Source organism: Pinus tabuliformis, chromosome 3_1 (genome assembly GCF_031772625.1).
Source record: "Pinus tabuliformis cultivar Carrire ecotype Pingquan chromosome 3_1, CPIR1, whole genome shotgun sequence".
In the NCBI taxonomy this organism is placed as follows: domain Eukaryota; kingdom Viridiplantae; phylum Streptophyta; class Pinopsida; order Pinales; family Pinaceae; genus Pinus; species Pinus tabuliformis.
Genome location: NC_142301.1, coordinates 113,134,123 through 113,155,261, shown reverse-complemented (window position 1 = coordinate 113,155,261; position 21,139 = coordinate 113,134,123). Strand labels below are relative to the sequence as shown.

At 37.5% G+C, this 21,139-nt stretch overlaps 1 protein-coding gene across 2 annotated transcripts in view; it reads left to right on the top strand.

Annotated features, from left to right (window-relative positions):
• Positions 1-21,139, top strand: part of LOC149186035 (succinate--CoA ligase [ADP-forming] subunit alpha-2, mitochondrial) — a 230,683-nt gene that overhangs the window by 82,664 nt on the left and 126,880 nt on the right. The window lies entirely within an intron of this gene.

The window sequence follows — 21,139 nt, the reverse complement described above, 5'->3', positions numbered from 1 at the left end:
GATAGGGAAGAAGCCCATATTAATGAGGAAGTGAAAGAACCTGAGACAAAGAAGCTTAAGAAGGAAGAAGTAAAAGATCTCTACTATGACTGAGATGATATTCTTCACTAGAAGGTACTTTCCACTTGTAATTTATAAATAGGAAGCAGTGTAAATAAGATAGGATGCATCATATTAGAAAATAGCATCGTGATAGAAGCATTAGAAGGAAGAGCTCTTGACATGGGAAGCAAAAAGAATGTTTGGAATAAATTGTAAAGAATAAAGAGCTCTTGGAAACCTCATTGAAATCTCAAATAATACTTATAAAAAGAAGTAGAGGTCATCATTGGCTGGGATCATGATACAATAGTCAATAAGGAAACATATGCTGGGTGAGGATATGAAAGACCTTGAAGTTTCTCCCATGGAATCCTTATAAGAGGATTCACCGATCTAGAAAGAAAGCAAGTGTTTCATTAGGAATTCCAACTCATGGGATTCAAGGGATGATGGTATGATGACATAACAGTGAAGCAGGATAAAACTCGTTCATTCAAAGGAAGCTTCTACAGGAAGTTTGGATGACCCAAAGGAAAGATGAGGTATGTATGCCTACATAGATTTTTATGAAAGTCATGTCATATGATTGCAGATAATATGGATCACTAGTTCCATCTTGGGAAACATGATCAAAGAAAAAGGGGATCTTCTCCTTCGAAAGCTTGTAGAAAAGCATAAGTCGCACTAGATGAAATCAACATAATATGTTCTCATATGAATCACGAGGAAGCTAACTACAATTAAGAAACTTTGATTGGAAGCTCTTGGGAATGAAGTGTGTGGAAAGAAAGGAAGAGATCGTAAAATATGCAACAAAAGTAGAACGCATTCAACATCCGAGACCAAGAAGGGTTGATTGGAATATCTCCTAGAAAGATATGAAGACTCTGATAAGAGTCGAAAAAAGATGGAAACCCTTGACAATGAATATATTTAGGAGATGTGTCAACATGCATGCAAGATGCTGATGCCTACAGGAAGATGTCATGATAAGAGACCATCACAAAGGTAATTTTGATTTAAGTGTTCATTTCGTATTTTTGAACTAATATCTGGATGGGCTTATGTAGGATCGCCAAAGGGAAGATTTGTGGATGACTTCTAGGAAAACCATATAGAAGGATGTACGATCCTTTTGGAAAATATGGCATGAAGAAAGTAGCATGACATGAAGCAAAGCCAGATGCAAAAAGAATCACTTTGTGATGAAAGGAATGAGGACATGGCTGACTCATGAACGAAAGTGATGGATGGTCTGTGCCCTATGAATAAGTCCCAAAATATGAAGACTCCATGACGAAGAATAAATTCATGACATCAAAGGAAGGAGCTCTTCAAGCAGTTGGTTGTTCCATGATCTCCACACGAGGAGCTGCTGTAGGTCCCTAGTTAAGAGGGAGCCATAAAAGAAGTGTCGTACTTGGAAGAAACTTGGAAATTCCTAAGCCAAGAGGGAGCTTAGGTACATTCCTTTTGTAGGAATGAGTACATTCCTTTATTGGAATATGTCCTCCCTATCCGAGAGGGAGAGATAGTCACATCATTCTGGTCTTCACCTAGGAAGACAGAATGGAGGATTGGGTAATTATTTGGCATCAGATACTCTTTGAGGATGAGATGGGGCATCCAATAGAAGGGTAGTCGTGGAGGACCGATATTCTTTGAGGGTTGGGTAGTCCAAGATAAGAATAATGCTCATGGAACACACCCTGAGTACTTGGGTAGGGGATGTTCGGAGAGAGACAATAATGAGAGTGTCTATAAATCATTGGTCTCACCAACATTGAGCTCAGATTTTGTGGAGAGATGGAGCTGTTAGTCAAGGCCTTGCTATGTGACAATGGTGGTTGATATGATGTTATACAAATGAGTTACCAATCCGAAATTCCTCAGATTGAGAATGATCAAGTACCATTATGAATACCTCCCTAGTTAAGGAGTGTTGAAAAGTATAACTAGGTTCAGTCTTCATAATGACATGTAATTATGATTTTATGTAATGAGATGTAGAGAAGAAAAATAAAATTATTGTACTGACTTGCTTCATGGGTTTCATGAGCAAGGGATTTTGTATTTGAGTCAAGACTCCCATTGAGAGTCTTTAGGAATTATTTGTCATCTAGTCACAAAATGATAGAGTCATTGTCATGTAATGAAGTCATGTTACACTTTGTAAAATGTCAAAATTGTCTATGTAAAGTATCCTCCAAGACCTTGTCTCTTGTCGTCTTCAAGTCGGGCTACAACGATGGAAGAACTTGCTAGAAGCAGTCAACCTACCTACTTGAGATCATGTCGGCCTAAGGGACATGAGGTGAGGTGTATAAGTAGCCATGCTCGGCCTCACTTAGAGGCAAACAACTCGACAAGCATTCGGTGAAGAAGAAGTACGAAGAAGAGGCCACAAAGAAAAAGTGCGAAGAAGTGATAAGGATTCTTCTTCGGTGAAGAAGAAGTACGAAGAAGAGGCCACAAATAAAAAGTGCGAAGAAGTGATAAGAAGGATTCTTCTAGACATTACGAAGGAGAGTTTCTTCTGGACAAGTGAAGGAGAGTTTCTTCTGGGCAAGCGAAGAAGAGTTTCTTCTAGGCATAGTGTAGGAGAAGTTTCTTCTAGGGTTAGCGAAGGAGAGTTTCTTCTGGGGTTAACGAAGGAAGGATTCTTTTGGGATACTTGTTCTAGGTGAACGAGTTAGAGATCAAGATCATAAAGACCGAGATTCTCTAGGAGAAGCAGCAGTGTGAAGGATAGAGACCAAGTTTCTCTAGAAGGAGCTGAGGAGAGCAGTTCGAGATCAAGAAGAAAGTTGAGAAAAGGAAGAGGCAGAGCATCAAGGTTAGTGACAAGGTTCTTGGGAGGATACTAGAGTCAAGGGTCTTTGTCATGGTCTTGGTACTCATCAATTGAAGATCTAGAAGAAGAATTTTGATCGGGTTTTCCTCTCAAGAAGTGAGAGGTTTTGGCCCTAGTTGTCAAGCCTACATACTAATTCACTTGTCTTTTATTGTGCATATTTGTAATTGTGTTAATGGAAAGAACACAATAATAACATAACGAAGAAAAGACTATAAGTTAAGAAATAAAAGTATATCACAAGCAATTATCAAGCAAAGAAATATTTTAACTATCCATGCCCTTGATTTTTCAACATCAAAAAGATGTTTGGGCAAGTCCATCCTGTTTAGACAAAAATTCAAAAGCTTGACGACAAAGGAAGAATTATTCTAGAGATAAAAGGTATCATGGGTACCGGTCAAAATGTTTACGTTCTAGAACCATCAAAGAATACTTTATCAAATGGAAAAACCTTTCGGAAGAAGATTCATCATGGGAGACAAAAAGTTTTCACCGCCAAAAATACCCCTCACTACCCTTGCTTTGAGGACAAAGCAATTTTTTAAAGGGGGTGGCAATGTAACATACATAATTAATAATTAACTAATAGTTACAAGCCATCATGTCTCTTCATATGGCACCGCCACCTAGGTATCTATATTAAGGGGCCCTCATTATAACTCATATAATTCATTCATTAATAATACATAGTTTCAATACTCAATGCATATCAATTCTTTTATGCTACAGGGAAGGCCAAGAAGAACCTAGGAGGAAAGTCTACCTTAGGAGTTAGAGAAAAGGACATAAGAGAAGTGAAATGGTTGCATGTTACAAGTTTGGTCACTATGCAGGCCAATGTCCAAACAAGAAGAAGGGCAAGGGGAAGTCATAGGTTGTTGCATCAATAGACTCAAAGGTGAGTGAGTTCGCAAACAAGTTTGAGAAAGAGTTCTCACTATTTACATGTCTTTTTGGCACCATTGGCAAGGGTGCATGGTTCATGGATAATGGAGCATCTCATCACATGACAAGATTACATGAGTTATTTGCTAGCCTAAGAGAGGATGGCCTAGATCTTACTGTGGAGCTTGCCAACAATGCCAAGTATGTAGTGGAGGGAGTTGGAACTATACAATTTCAACTAGAGTTAGGTGAACCCATAGAGGTTACATATGTTTTATATGTTCCAGGGCTACATAAGAACCTTCTTGCCATCTCAACCATGGAGGACAAGGGATATGAAGTTCTTTTTGAGATGGACTAGTGATAGTCAGGCTGAAATCATCTAGTTTGAATACAATATGAGTCATTGGTATGAAAGAGGGTAATATGTATACGCTGAGGGGTTAACCAATGAGGGCCTTCATTCATTACCGCAACAAATTGTGTGAGCTTTTGCATAGGAGGACAACACATTTACATCATAGGGCTTTGCCTATATTACAAGAGATTGTAATTGGTCTTCTTGAGTTTAACATGGAGCAACAAGGTGTTTGCAAAGGGTGTGCTTTTGGGCAAGTATGCTAAGATTGCTTTCCCAAGAAGTGATTCTAGGACCAAAGGGTTGTTGGATCTTGTATATTTAGACATGTGTGGTCCTTTCAGTGGGGTCCTTGAGTGGGTACAACTATTATATTATCTTTATTGATGATTGTTCCAAGAGGACTTGGATCTACTTTACGAAGACCAAGGATGAGGTCTTCAGTAGGTTTTAGGAGTTTAAAGCTCTTGTGGAAAACCAAACTGGGAGGAAGGTAAAGGTCCTCAGATCAGACAATGGGGGTGAGTATACCTCCAATGAGTTTAAGAACTTTTGTAGTGAAGCAAACATTAAGAAAGAGTTGATAGTTCCTTCCAACCCACAATAGAATGTGGTTGTTGAGAGGAAAAATAAGTCCATTTTCGGGGTTGCTAAAGCCATGATCCATGATTAGGATTTGCTCATAATCTCGTGGACAAAGGCGTTCAATACAATAATCTACATTCAAAACAAGAGTCCTCATAAGCTCTCGGGGGACAAGACTCTTGAAGAGGTTTGAGAGTAGTGAAAATGGAGATGGGACATTTTTGCATCTTCGGGTGTTTGTTGTATATCCATGTACCTTCAAAGAAGAGGACAAAGTTCTTATCAAGAGGATGTAATGACAATTTGTTGGGTACAATGAAACCTCCAAGGCATATAGGGTGTACATTCTATCATAGGGGGAGATTGTGGTGAGTAGGGATATGAGATTTGAGGATCATAGAGCCTTGATGAAGTAACATGATACCATACCAATGGCAGATGGTTGGGAGCGAGAGGGTTTGAAGGTTGAGGAGAGGCCAATAACACTAGTAGTAGGTCCTCAGTCTTCAGATTAGGAGGAGTAGGAGGTACCTTCTAGATCTGTTAGGACGAGGCTAAGATGGTTGGAGTATACTCTTAGAGATGCTGACAAGCATGTGGAGGCTCCTAGGAGGATGTTTAGAGAGAGCGGATTGTCACATATATTTTCCAGCTACATGGCACTTATGAGTGACATAGGTGATTTTGAAGCTTCTAGCTTTGAGGAGACAACAACTTAGCAAGTTTGGAGAGATTCCATGATGGAAGTGTATTCTTCCATTGTGAAGAACAATGTATAGGATATTGTGCCTAGGCTAGTAGGAAAATCAGTGGTCACTTTGAGTTGGATCTTCAAGATCGAACATGTTGTAGATGGTAGCATTGAGAAGGATAATGATAGGTTTGTGATGAGAGGGTTTTCCGAGTAGGGGGTGGAATATTAGGAGATATTTGCTCCAGTTGTCTGATACACTTCTATAAGGGTTGCTATGTCTATTGCCTTAGAGATGGCATGGAGGATACACCATATGGATGTAAAGACAACATTCCTTAACAAAGTGATTGAGGAGGAGGTGTATATTGAGTAACCATAGGGTTTTGAGGTGCATGGAAGAGATTCTCATCTATGTAGGTCTTGTATGGTTTCAAGTAGACATCTAGGGCATGGTACTTAAGGATTGATGGGTATTTGCTCGGCATGAGCTTCACAAGCATGAGATAGATCCTTTACTAGTTGGTGACAATACACTCATTTTGGTACTTTATGTGGATGATGTCTCTCTTACAGGTGTAGAGAAGCTCATATAGATGTGTAAGAGAAACCTAGTTGCAGAGTTTTAGATGAAGGACATCAACATGCTGCATTACTTTTTGGGGTTGGAAGTGTGCCAACAAGTAAGTGAGATCTTCCTTGGACAAGGGAAGTATGTACTTGAACTTCTGAAGAGATTTAGGATGGTGGATTGCGAGCCTATGTCAACACCCATGATTGCCAACTTGAGAAAGTTGAATGCTTCTGAGTCTCAGTTAGTGGTTACCACATTATGCAGGGAACTGATACGTTCTTTGATGTATCCGGTCAACACTGGGCCAAATATATGCTTTATTGTGAGCAGATCAAGCTAGTTTATGGTGGAGCCAAGGAGGGTTCATTGGGTGGTAGCAAGGCATGTGCTTAAGTATATTCAAGGTATAATGGAGTATGGACTAAGGCATGTAAGGGGTGGTGGAATGCAGTTAGTAGGCTATATAGACTCAAACTGGGTTGGGAGTTTAGTTGACAGGAAGAGCACCTCTGGATGCTGTTTTAGTTTGGAGTCAATAGTGATCTCATCGTTCAACATGAAGTAGTTTTTTGTGGCACTTAGTTCAAGAGAGGTAGAGTATATCGCAGCTAGCTTGGTGAGTTGTGAGGCCATTTGAGATGCTCACATGTTTATTTGGTCTCAAGTTTGATCTAATGATGATTCACTGTGACAATTAGAATTGCATCAAGCTTTCTGATAATACAATGTTTCATGATAGGTGCAAGCACATAAATCAAATATCACTTCATCAAAGACAGAGTCCAAAGTGTAGTTGTGAAGCTCAAGTACATCTCCAGAGATGAGTAGGTGTCATGCATGTAGATGATGTCAGATTGCCTATTTAGGTGCTTGCTATTTACAATTTATTTATTAATTAATGTTGATGATTGAGCTAAGTTTCTAAGGATACATAATTTAATTAAGTGATTTAGATCTAATCTCTACCATTGATCTCAAGTGAGGCCTTGGATCTAATCCTAACCATTCATTGCCTAGGAGATTAGGGTTATGGATTTGGCTTAATGAAATTATAAAATAAGCCTAAGGAGGAGGTGAAAGACACATTGTGATTGAGAGAGTGATATTCTCAAGACAGTCAGATACTCAAGATTGAAAAGAGGAGAAATGTGTGTAGGAGGTTTGAGCGAGCAAGAGTTTTGCAAGTTGAGCACATAAGGGAAGGGGCTGAATTGGCTTGGGGTCAAGGTTGAGAGTTTGCTTGGCACAAGAGGAGTTCGAGAGTGTTGAAGCTGAATTCCAATAGAAAAATAGTGAATGTGGGGAGGCTAAGAAGGTTGAGGTTACATTTGTGGACCGATTGAATTTCGGGGGGCTGAGTTGCTAGGTTCCTTTGCTGTATTTTTTGTTTATTCTCTGTGGGTCGAATTCCTTGTGAAAGGATGCCCTAATTTTCCAATGTAATAAAAAGTGAAGGAAAATTTGTTGGGCATTTTTTCTTTCCAATGTAATAAATACTAGTGTTTATTTTCAACAATTTTCAAAAAAACATTTTATTGAGTGAAATATTTTCGAGGTAAAAAATAAACAATTAGGAAAATCAAATTAGATCTGGAATTAAAGGTTAATAGGGCCTTGATTCTTTCTCTTTCTCGAAACTTGTTTGAAACCTTGCTTATTGTTGTTTTGTGGGAGTTTGTTTGGCTTAGAAGATGATGGAGAATCTTTGACGTTTGGACAAATAGTTGCAAAGTGTCTATACTCATGGCAAGGGTTACATTTAAAGGAACTTTCTCATAACCAAGAGATTGAAGGTGACCCCAACCCTCCAATTTGAGCTAAATTGCCTCAAGCAATCCCTTATTAAAATCTATTTCCACTCATATTCTAGCACAACATATTGCCTTTAGGCTCTGCATGGCTTATATAATGACCTATCTTGTTTCCGATTGGTTTGAAGGTATCATCACCCTACGAGAAAATGGGGAGGTGTGGAAGTCTAATCCAGACAGGGGCAAAAGAGATTTCCATGTCTGAATTGAAGTCAAGGGTCTAGTGGGGGATATGAACATTCTCTTGGAACCAATAAAGTAAGGGCTATATATGAAGATCAAGTACCTAGCTTCTTTGCTTTCAAAAATAAATATATAAAAACCTTTGCTATAATAAAACATTGCAACAAGGACTTGATCGCCTCAATTCCTAGCAGTCCATTCAGAGAGAATTAGGACTAGGCTAGAGCCATGTAAACTTACTTATTAATCCTCTTTCCTTCGAGATATTGATATTCTAAGGTGCCACAGGAGTTCCCAAGTCCAGTTTTCGAATGCCATCTACTCGTTTGGCACATCTACATTTTCTAGAGCTGAACTTGCCCCAAGAAGAAGATTTGAAGAGGGCATCTGCGTTAGAACTTGGAGGGACGCCCATTGTGAAGTCTACGAGGCATTCCTCTGAAAAGGAACAACATTGAGCTGTGTGCAAGCATTCCCCCTTACACAGAATAGAAAAATGACATAGAATGCATGAGAACCCCGAATCAACAAAGAGAACCCACAGATTTGAAAGGAGACAACATGTTGAAAGGCTGAGGATCTGCTTTTTGTGGGCACATGATTCATCTTCTCTAGGCAGAGTTGAAGTGGCAGTGGCTAGGTAAACCCTAGCCGCAATGAGAGCACAACCTCTACTTCCATTCAGTTCTTAATCGACTCTTTGTTGGTAAAACAATTCATAACATCCAACGTAGAGTGAAGAAGTGTATCCTTGTATTTTGTGCACCCATTTATTATTGAAGAGAATACAAACATTGTATTTGTAATGATGGTGCCTTTTGATGAAGGTTCATTGTATACAAAATCAATTCTAGTGATGAAAAAGTCAATTCAATTCGTTTTAAACTTCATTAATATGTATAAAGATGAAGTTCATGTACATACTGTAGACTTATCAGAAGGCTACAATCGTATAGCTCTCCAAAACCTTAGCTAGGGAGAACCAAGTTAATCCTAGTTGACACTAATGAGATCCAGTAACCATGCATAACACAAGCATTTTCTCATAGGCAAGATTTCTTCTCTTCTTCTTCTCTTTACCAAGATACTCCATGAAGGTCAAGAAACCCTAGCAACTCCAAGAGAGAGAGATAAAGTACAATAGAAGATCCCATATATATATATATCGAGAGAGAGAGAGAGAGTACAATCTTGATAATATCCTTACACAAGAATGAACAAGATAAAATTGATTGAGCAAAGAACTCTCTCCTTCCTTATGTGTATGTGAAGGTAAGGGAGGCTGATGATACATATGTGGGCCAATCTTGCTACAGATAGTCTGCAATAACACATGTAGGCCCACTTGTGTGAAGGGACACACTCTAGGGGTACACATGACGAGCTTCAAGGTGGTGTTCTCCACAACCAAGAAACCAATGCAAGGGTGTTCAATAAGGTGCATCCAAAGTTTCTCTTACAAGCCTTCAAAGAATACATCAATCCTCCTAAGCCATGTACTCCATTGGGACCACTCCTTGTGCATGAATATTGTAGCAACCTAGGCATCCCTGAGCCAACTCCATGTTTCCATGCAAGCATCGAAGCTACCTTGTGCTATCTAGGGCCCAATGTCCTCCTTCGAGATGCAAAACAGTAATCCTCCAAAGCAGGGTGTTCTCCAAATGTAACTGTCTCCCTATCTCCATTTGGCCATTGTGTAGAACCTCACTGAAGTTATGAAAATGTCTCCAATGCCCTACTGAAGAATATCAAGCAAGCATCTAACTCAGGTCAATCAACAACTGAATAAGGTATCTCAAATTTGCAAATCCATCATGGATCATAAAGGCATTGTTCACACACCATGTACTCCAAATCTCATGAAGCACCTCCAAACATGGTGTAACTGTAAACACTTTTGGAGCAACCCTTGAAACTAAGAATAATTTCGTATCCCAATTTGACATTAATGGCTTTATGTGAAAATGTTGTTGACATAATTATAGGATCAACCTGGACGGAAACATTAGGTACTTTCTTCCCGAATATGAAGAAGATACACTTGATATTTATCGTAATCCAAAGAAGATAATATTGTATGCCCTTATGATGAAGCCCTATATTGAAGTCTCCCTTTATCAAGAGATGAATGAGCTGTATTAGATGCGCTTTCTCAACACTAAAAAATATCAATGGAAGAAACAAGATCAGAGAAATAAATTGCAATATTGTGACAAAGTTTTCACAAAAAAGATAAAGAAATATCTCATGTAAAAATTCAAAATGACACCTTCCTAAAATGATGGAAAAATATGAAAATGGAAGTACCGAGTGGTTGACAAAGCGACATCAATTGGACCAAGTGAGTTAGGGATATTTTTAGAAGTGGAAGTATAAACTCATGATACAAAAACCTTAGCAATTCCAAGTGTTGCTCCAATTAACTACCAATAAAATATCAACGATTGATAGATCGAGACAAGTATATGATGAAGATGTAATACCTAAAGAAATTCATGAGGACCTTGTTACTGCTTGATTTGTCTCAATGGATGTGCAAGGCCTATACTTGAGATGAATCAATGGCAACTAAGAGGGGGCACCACTTTCACTTAGGCTCCCACTTCCCTACTCTTGTCACATGAACACGGGTCACCTGAAGGGGGGCTTCTGTACAAAAGGTTTTGTGCACTATAGGTTACGGGTACCCAATCAATATGTAGTCAGAGCATATATGTATGTGAGGGAATATTCTATTTCTGTCGAGCCAGAAATCAGTTCCTCATGAACTATATGTCGTACAAAGGAGGAATACACTATTTATATTCACTGTTCTATGAATATGCCAAAGCTATGTGCAATTGAATGCAAACCATACCACTCTTAGATTTATCTTTTTGACCAAGAAACAACGTGCATGGTGTAATGGCAATTCATCATCAGATGACCCTCAGATGTACAAAGAAACAGAATATCACAATTATGATGACAGCATTTTCTCTGTTTTTTGTAGATTGATATCCAAAACAGCAACTCAGAGCAATTTCCAATTGAATGAAATTTCAGTTTGATAGTTTGTGTCATGGCTTGAGATCAGCAAAAGGTAGGCTTACAGCTTCACATTTCCTTTAAAGCTTTCTGTTTTAAAAGTAAATCTATGCAGAACTTTATCACATACAAGGATGCAAGGATCAGGGTCACAAAAGGTGGGTATGAGGTTTCTTTTCTTTTATTTCTTCAAGTGCTGCAAGAGATAAACATAAGAAAGGAGGTTAGGAAAAGGTTCAGAATCAGATCTTTTTGAGCAGCAAATGCTGGCAGACGACTCCCTGACATCTGATCACTAAATTACGATTTTCTGGAGCATTTGTTAGAGCAACCAGAGTTACAAATGCTCCTTGGAATAAAATACGAAGGAATTTGCAATTGAGAACACAAAACAGGAATTTTAGGATCACAATTCAGGCTCTAAGACATAACTACAAACATTACAATGCCAGCATGCTATGCAGATATGAAAAAAATCACTGACTTGTTTTGTCAAATGGTTTGATGACAAGCATATAGACCTGTATTTTATGTTAATTTTCACGAAATTCTGCAATTGCTTGAATGAACAATCTGAAACTAAGGGAAACTACAAACTGAAAGCAAAATTTTCTTTCACCAAAACACAGAATTTCTTGACACTCATAAGCAGCGGAATAATCTCAGAGATAAAACCACAGTCACACAATTAACACATCAGTTTTTCTTGGGAAATTCAACTGGAAAACCCTCTTCTTTGCTGTAGTATTTTATTGATAAACTTGAGCACTGAAATCTCTTACAAGGCAATCTTAGAACAAACTTGTTCTTTGCTGTACTAGCTTAATCTCCTTGCAAAACACTTGATTCCAGCTCCTAAACCTTGCACACCAGTAGCCCTATTTCTTAGCGCAGTAGGGCCTAAATTTGTGCGCACCAAAACTCCTGTTTTGTAGTGCAGCAGGCCCCTATTTCTGTGCGCACCAGATATGTGCGCAAGCAAACCAGTGCTTTCTGCTCTTCAAGTCTACGCACACCACAAGTAAAGAGCTCTTTCTCTCACTAACTCATGAGGCTTGCTTTGTCTCACAACCTTGTGGACAAAACAATGATGAATACCATCCTTTTATTGATTCGTTCTATGCTAAAATTTGACAGGTCACAAATTTAGAACTTGTGGTTTAACAAGTTAACTGCGTCGAACTGGTTCTTCTCATTCCAATCATAACTTGGAGTTACAACTCGTGTTTCCTTCAATCAAGGACTGAAGCTCCACTCGTCCTATTCTAAATTTATAACTGCCACTTGATCTGTAGTCAAACTGAAGAAGGTCCACGAAACTAGTCCTTGAATGTTACTCATGAATATGCCATCTCCATGAACTCGTCCATGGTCAAAGGAAAGACAAATTTGGTCTTTCTGGCTGAGGCACGAGCCAGGGAATACCTTCTCTTGTTACACTTTTCAACATTTTATTGTTAAATATGGTAAATTCTTCGCAGAAAGATGTTAGACAACATACCCAGTATTTCAAACTTGCATGAGTTGACAAAAGATAATATAACCCTGTCAGTCCAGTTCTAAATTTTAACTCTTCAATCTATATGCAAGTAAACAAAATAGCATAATGTTCATCACATAGCTACTATGAATTTCATTAGATATCTATTCAAACAGTTAGCACTCACGCTGAAGAACAACTTGGATCCTTAGGACTATAAACCCAGATAAAGAATATATGTTCTATTCTGATGCAGCCTGGCTTTTAAATACAAAACAACTCTTTCCCGCTGATAGTCCTTTGCCAATGGTCATTGTGCAAACAAAAGTGAAGTTTAACGAGTTTTTCATGAGAAAGTTCATGTTGGCATTTCGTCAGACAGTTGATGCAAATCCTCGTGCTTCTAAGAATCATATTTCAGCAGACCATAAAGGGTTTCTAAAGCACAAAGTTCAATGTGTAACGCAAGGAAGGATTCCTTCTAACATAACTGTGGTTTAGTATATGGGAAACTTAGTAAACTCATCACGCATACGAAGAAAGGCCCATGTGGGCCCAATGTCAAGTGTGTGGTAATAGATCCTGAAATGAAGATGAAGAAGAATGAAGTTGCAAGGACACATCTTATCACATCCTAATCACAAGAGTTGTAAGTTTAAACAACCAAGTGATCATCATCACTCTAAACAAGGCATTATTTTATCTACATTTCAAAAAATATCAATTCCATTGCAACTTGGTCACTCGGAATCAGTGTTATCAGAACTGGACCGGAACTAGTGGAACTGGCCGGTTCGACTGGTTTGGGGACCAAACCGGTCCGGTTCGAGGTTCAGAACCAAAAATGGTCGGTTGAGTGCCGAATCTGCCAGTTCTGTAATGGAACCAACCTTTTTTCACCGAACTGGCCGGTTTTGTACCAAACCGACCGGTTCTGTATAAGTTGACCAAAGATGTTTGAAATGCTATTTTTTTAAGAAAAAACAAGAATTTTTGAGTGTTGAAGCCTAATATTCAAGCCTGTGGCTCTGGTATTGCTATCCAATCAATGCTAAAAGTGACTTTCTCCTTTATCTTTTATTTTCATCCTTTTACCTAAATTTTTAACATTACCATGAAATGACACAGGATGTTTGAGAGTGGTTCCGACCTCATTGGATTTCATATGGAGAAAGTAGAATTTTAGATCTCACTCAATGTCCAACAAGGTTAACAATTTTTTAGGATTTTAGGATTGTGTGTATTGCAATGTTTCGATTGGATTTGGTCATGTATTCGGGTATGGAACTAGTATTTAATCAAGAGCACTAAACCCTCTATGTACCTTGATGTTAGGGGCATTGGTTTTCAAACTCTTCTATCACGACCCTACTAAAAATGTACAGATCACTCAAACAAAATCTAGACTCGACATGGTATATTTCTTCTATGTTATTTTAATGCTGAGAGGGTGATATTTGTTAAAATTTGGCAGCTCAGAGATGAATTTATCCTAGAAGAAATCATATATTTCTGTTCTGTTTGAACCATCTATAATAAAATTTCATTTCTAACAATTCTAACATGACTTTCCAAAAATAGTAAGTCACATCTCAATTTGGAAGTGACTTTCCAAAAATAGAAAGTCATGTCTAAATGATCAAGGATCATCTCGACATATGGAACCACTTTAAAATCAAATCAATCATGATTATACAAGTCAAGAATTAATATTTTAATCCTTACTATTATTATTATTATGATACTATTATTTACAAAATAGTGTGAAGTCATTCATCTTTAATGGATTAATAAAAACGAATTCTCAATAGTTTCATGAAATTAGTCAATTAAATTGAGAATCTCTTACTTGGAAAATCAAACCTCTCTTTTGGAATAAAATAATAACTCCACACTTAAGAGAATGTAACTCTCCCTCACTAATTCGATGTATGGCAAAAATGTAACTTCTCATTAAATGCACTTGTAACTCCCTTACTCAATTCGATTTACAACTCTTATGAAATATTCTCTCATGTAAGTGTAAGTCTCTCTCTCCTTAATTCGAATTGTAACTCCTCAACACAAGTGTACCTCTATCTCTATGATTGGGATGAGTTACACTTCTCAAGTAACTTCTCCCTCATGGAATTCGATTATCCTATTGTTGGCTCAAGGCATGAATTCGTTTTGTAATTCCTTTCCTTTCTCATCTATTTAAGCAAGGGCAAGTGAGAGTTGAGAGTAGCATGTTCATTGTGAATGAGAGCAAGTGTTGAGTGTGTGTAAGAGAAGTGTGAGAGTAAGTGAAGAGCAAGAGCAAGGGAAGAGTTGGAGCAAGTGTAGGAGGAGATCTTTTAGCAAAGAGTAAGAGCACTTTAGCTGCAAGTTGATCAGACATTGGTGACTTCATTCATTCCCATTCTCCCTCTCTCTCTGTACTTTGCTGAACAATTGAAGAAATCTAATAGAAGAAGAATCATTTGGGTTTTCTTCCTTAAGGGGGTTTTCCATGGTCATTAGACCTAAATCTCAATGTCTCATATTTGTGCTTGGTTGTCTTCATATGATCTTTAAGTTTATGTTCTATCTACAATTGTTGATCTGAAAAGTTTTGAAGAAGAAATCCACATTTTAAGTTATTGTAACGACATAGAACATTTAGTTTTATGCAATGTACTTTCATGTCTCAACATAGAACATTCAGTTTTCTGCAAAGTGCATTCGACTTTTTGCAAATTACATTCAATTTTTTGCATAGAACTTTCAAGTTTTTGCAAAGAATTTTTAAGTTTTTTCATAGAACTTTCATATTTTAACATGGTATCAGAACTTTGGTGAAGACAAGTCCAAAGAGACCAGAGATCACTTAAAGAGACCCCACTTGCTGCTAAAGTTTTCTGATCAAGATGATTTCATCCTACTTCAAGGTAGAGGAGAAGCTGAATGATGCTTCAAACTTTGGTCTGTGGAAAGCAAGGCTAGATATCACTCTTGAAGAACATGAAGTTTTGGTGTATGTTGAAGGCACAATAGCTAATTCACTAGAGAATGCAAGTGCTATTGTCAAATCCAAACATAAAAAGTGAGAAATTCAAACTAGAAAAATTATCTTTGATTGTCTTAGTGATCGTCTCATTACTTATGTTTTTGGTTTGAAAAAAGCGAAAGAAATGTATGGCAAACTGATTGGCATATTTGCAATTAGTAACTTGAACCAGATTATTGCGTTGAAGAATTAGCTGAAGGACATCAAGATGAATATAAGAGAGACGATTCAAGCATACTTCTTGAGAATGACCAAAATCAAGAATAGTGAAGTTGTACTTAACAAAAAAATGGTGTTGAATGCGCTTGGAGGCCTTTCTCGTGTGTGGGAGACTTTTATCACCACCATCAACAATATCAACGCTATTCCCACATTTGATGAGCTCCTTGGAAAGTGTATTCAAGAGGAGGCCAAAATGATCTCCAAAGGGAGAATTTCACATCATGAAGGAGAACCTATTGCATTTTCAGCTTATGACAAGAGAAGAAAAGATAATAAAGATTAATCATTTTTCAAAGAAATCTGCTTTCAAAACAAATGATTCCTTCAAAGGAAATCTAGACATGTCAAAAGTTAGGTGCTTTAACTGTCAAAAGCATGGTCACTTTGTTTGTGACTGTAGAGAAAGAAAAAAGCACCTAGATTCGAAAGCAAATATGATTATTGAAAAACACTTTTGAAAATCAAAGAAAAGGCCCTCCTAAGAAAATAAGAAATCCAAGGTATAGAAATAATGCAACAGAAACTCAATCAAAATATTTTCTTGTTTCTACTCTGTCCAGTTCTTCTTCTGTAGCGTCATTTGATAACTGGTTAGTTGATAGTGGTGCTTTCAAACATTTCACTGGTTACAAAGAAGCACTCTCTAATCTAGTTAAGAGGGAAGCTAATCTAAATGTTATCATTGGAGCTAATTCTACTCACCAAGTAAAGGTTATGGTTCAATTTCATTTCAGTCAGATGATGACAAATCTATTTTTCTGCAAGAAGTTTTGTATGTACTTGGTTTGAAAAAGAATTTTGTATCCATATCTGCTCTAGAAGATAAATGAATGAAAGTTGCTTTTATTAATGGAAAAGTTCTAACTTGACTTTTGAACTCAAGTATGAGAGAAGCCTTCAATCTTGGAACAAGATGTGAAGGTATTTACAAGGTCGATCGTAAACCCATTCATGCATTGGTCCATGATACCAATCTTTGTTGAGAAATCTAGGGAAAAGTAATTAGGTGATTTCTCTTTGTTAGATAACTGCTTGTGAATGTTTTTTACTTCTTAGATTAGGATCTTTTATTTAGGTTATTATAGTATTCTTTTTCATCAAACAACTACTAATGCATAAACCATAAAGAAACAAAAGACACAATTTAGGCGATTAGCCAGGGCCAAAACCTCTCCCACTTGAGAGGAAAACCCAAACGAATTCTTCTTCTCATAGAGACTCCAATTGACAAATACCAAGACCAAGACCCTTGACTTATTTTCCAGTTCAAGACCAAGACACAAAGCTTCCTTGATGAGATCCTTCTTGCTTTAGTCAATAATAGTCAAACCTCTGCTCCTTCCTTCTTCTTGGCTACCCTTCAGAATTCGGCTTCCTTGACACTGCTTCAGACTTGCAACTCTTTTTGGCCCTAATTCAGAAACCCTAGAACATGCAAATGACCTTTTCTTGTGCCTTGATTTCCTTCGCTTTATTCAAGGATATCTTCCTTGGCAACTCGACTTGTAATGCACCTTGATTTTCTCCTTGTTTTGACCTACGAATATTACAACAAGAACTTGACTTCTTCTGTAGTGGACAACACCCTTTCCTCGCATGCGTGGAGTAGATTAGATCAGAAATTATCTTACCTATGTTCCTCCTCCCTTCGCTTGGATATAGATCTCCTTCTATGATCCTCACACTTCTTTATTGAAGACTTATCCTTTTACCGAATTGCTTCGCTTCAAATGAGATACACGCTGCCTATATATAGTGATTTGCCCATGCTTATAAGCTGACTTGATAGAGGGTGATCCGACATGTCCTTTGGTGAAGATCATTTATTCCATCTTGTAACTGACATGAAGGAGATGCCTTTGTTTGGTCTTGGAGGGCCTTCTTATTCTTTTAATGATTCATACAAAAATGTAACATGCCCCAGAAGGGTTTTTCATACATGACATTGACTCAATTTGACTTTTATGACTTGATGACAAAACCTAAAGGGTCACAATGGGAGCCGTAACTAAAAATACAATTCCTTGCTCAAGAGAAGCATTACAATAATAATCTTATTTTTCTGGAATGCTTGAGATCAGAATGGATCATGAAAGAGTTTGCCCAGGATGTGCAAGTGGAAAGCAGGTAAAGGGACCATTCCCTTCAAGCAGAACAAAATTAGTCAGGTACTTCAGTTCATACATTTTGATTTAGGTGGAGCTATGCCTGTTACTTCTCTTGGTTTCTACTTGTATTTCATGATTTTGTTGATAATTTTTCTAGCAAGTCATGGATATTCCTTTTGAAAAAGAAAGGGGAAGCATTTGACATGTTTAGAGATTTCAAGGCTTTGATTGAAAACCAAACTGGAACGCTGATCAAAGCTTTCAGATATGATAATGGGGGAGAGTTCATCTCTAATGATTTTAATGATCTCTACAAAGACGCCGAAATAAAGAAAGAAACCACTGTGCTGTACAATCCACAACAAAATGGTGTGGATGAGAGGAAGAACAAAACCTTTATGGTGTTAGAAAATAAAAAAGGTAGAAAGAATTTCTTATCTAGATAATTTATTATCTAGATAATTACTTATGACTCTTTTATCTTTTAGTTCATCAAGCAATTACTAAAACAATAGCACAAGGACAACAGATGTAGGCAGACAACTAGGGAAAAACCCCTATCTAGGGGAAAACCCAATCAACAATTCTTCCTTCAATAGTTTCTTGAGATAATCCAAGACTCTTGACCTAGACAAAGACTTCCTCCACAACAAGTCAACCCTCAATCCTTCTTGCAGATGATAATCCTTTACTAGCAACTTCGACCTAGCGGCATCAACTTGTAGTAGCAGCTTCAACCCAACAACAGGCAACAACAACAGTAGCAACAACTTCGACTAGAGAAAGAAAAGCTTCGATCTCCCTAGATACTCTTTTGAAGTGAGAGATAGATGGCTCAAAATTTCGATCTTGATGTCTTCTTTCTTCCTTCCAAACTTCTCACCCTTTTCCAACCCTTGTCCAACTCTTCCAACTTCGCACTTCCCAACTTCTTGCTTCCAGATATCAAACTTATGAGAGAGAGTGAATTGCTCCAAATGAATTTGAATTGCCTTGTATATATAGCCTTCCAGTGAGGTCGAATTGTCCTTCTTGAGGCTGACTTGATCTCTTTGAGGCTGACTTGGTGTGGAGGGGACAAATAGTATATTTGACTCAATATTAATTCTTTTTACATGATTCAAAAGCCCAAGAAGGGTCTCTTTTAATGGACAATGATTCTAATGACTCAAAATAAATCCTAGAAGTCTTTAATGGGGACATGGACCTGAAACATGATGACCCAAGCATGAAACCCATGTTTTAATAAGTCAAAATACTAATAATAAAAATATTTTCTTCATTATTGAGATAAATACATTTCATTGTGACTCAAGTACATTTATGAACACTGAACCTAGTTACATATTTCAACACTCCCTCTTAACTAGGGAGGTATTCATAAGTACAAGTACAAGGAAGATCTCAAAAACACATGAACCATGAAGAATTTAGGCACCACAATGCCATGGACTAGATTCCTGACTAGGGCAATGTATCCAAGGTCCTCCAATTGTCCTTCTTGAGGCTGACTTGATTTCTTTGAGGCTGACTTGGTGTGGAGGGGACAAATAGTATATTTGACTCAATATTAATTCTTTTTACATGATTCAAAAGCCCAAGAAGGGTCTCTTTTAATGGACAATGATTCTAATGACTCAAAATAAATCCTAGAAGTCTTTAATGGGGACTTTGACCTGAAACATGATGACCCAAGCATGAAACCCATGCTTTAATAAGTCATAATACTAATAATAAAAATATTTTCTTCATTATTGAGATAAATACATTTCATTGTGACTCAAGTACATTTATGAACACTGAACCTAGTTACATATTTCAACACTCCCTCTTAATTAGGGAGGTATTCATGAGTACAAGTACAAGGGAGATCTCAAAAACACATGAACCATGAAGAATTTAGGCACTACAATGCCATGGACTAGATTCCTGACCAGGGAAATCTATCCAAGGTCCTTCAATACTTTAGGCACTCACAATGCCATGGACTAGATTGCTGACCAAGGCAATCTATCCAAGTGGGACTAAGAAGACTAAAACTTTCATCCTCTCTAGGAACCATTAGGCTTAATTGCTAACCATCAACCCAGGGATCTAGGTGCGTATCCGAGGTCAGAGCTCTATGACCAACACCACCCTCCCTACTTTAGGATCTAGACATCAACACAAAGTGTCGACCAGATGTCCTCCTAGGAAATGTCTTACACACAAAGCCTCAACACTCCCAATTATTCCAATTGGCAACAAACCTACATATCGATAACAAATCTCTCTCGTGTAACCAACATGCTATCAAACCTCTGAGAGATTTACCTGTACAAACACAATCCCTATCATTACCAAACTTTCAAATGTACATAAGTAAACATAAACTTTCGGGGTCTCCTAGACAACGGATGTTGCTTCTCAATTTATCATAGTAGGACTTCTAAACGAATCTTGACAAAAGATTCCTTAATCATACATCTTCCTTTCCTACTTCACATGCAACAACATATTCTTCAATCAGATCTTGCTTTTCTTTATCTCAGCAGCCCTTCAAAATGCAATATCCAATTTTGTTCTTTCAAGGTGTCCATTATAACTATAATATGCCCTCCCTCTTAACTAGGGAGATTCCTTTCATCCAGGCTCTCTCTTAACTTAGGGAGATTCCTATCATTCAAGCTCCTCTTAACTTGGAAGGCTCAACTTCTTTTCTAAGACATTGGAGAATCTTTCATGGCTTCCATCCTTCTTATCAGAGTTATCATGACCATTATACCTTTCTTTATCATGCTTAATTATATCAACTTTACTTACAGACATCTTCACCATCTTGAAGATTATGTACCTGAACAACTTAGACAACAAGTACAACCAAATCTATAGAAGTATGAAGTTAACTTATTTCAGAATTATACAATAATGGAAGCATTAGATTTTATACCTAAACTTAGTTCGGTTCACAAAGAAGAAACACATACTTTTAAACTTTGACTATATGCTAGGGTTTTTGTCATAAACCTTATATTTCATCATCAAGATTTCAAGCACCTCAATTAAGAGAACAACCTTCATTATATCTAAGGCTTCAATATTTCCTCCAGAGGTATGCCATACTCTGCTACAAAAATTTGCAAACCCTAGAAGCAATTAAATATAGTTCTACATTGTATCTAACAACTTTAGAACTCATATGTTAGACTTCCACTAGGATTTAGTGCAAGATCCTAGATTTTATACATGAGCCATTAAGTTTTAACAATCAAACATCAATCATAGCTCAATTTCTGATTCCAACAA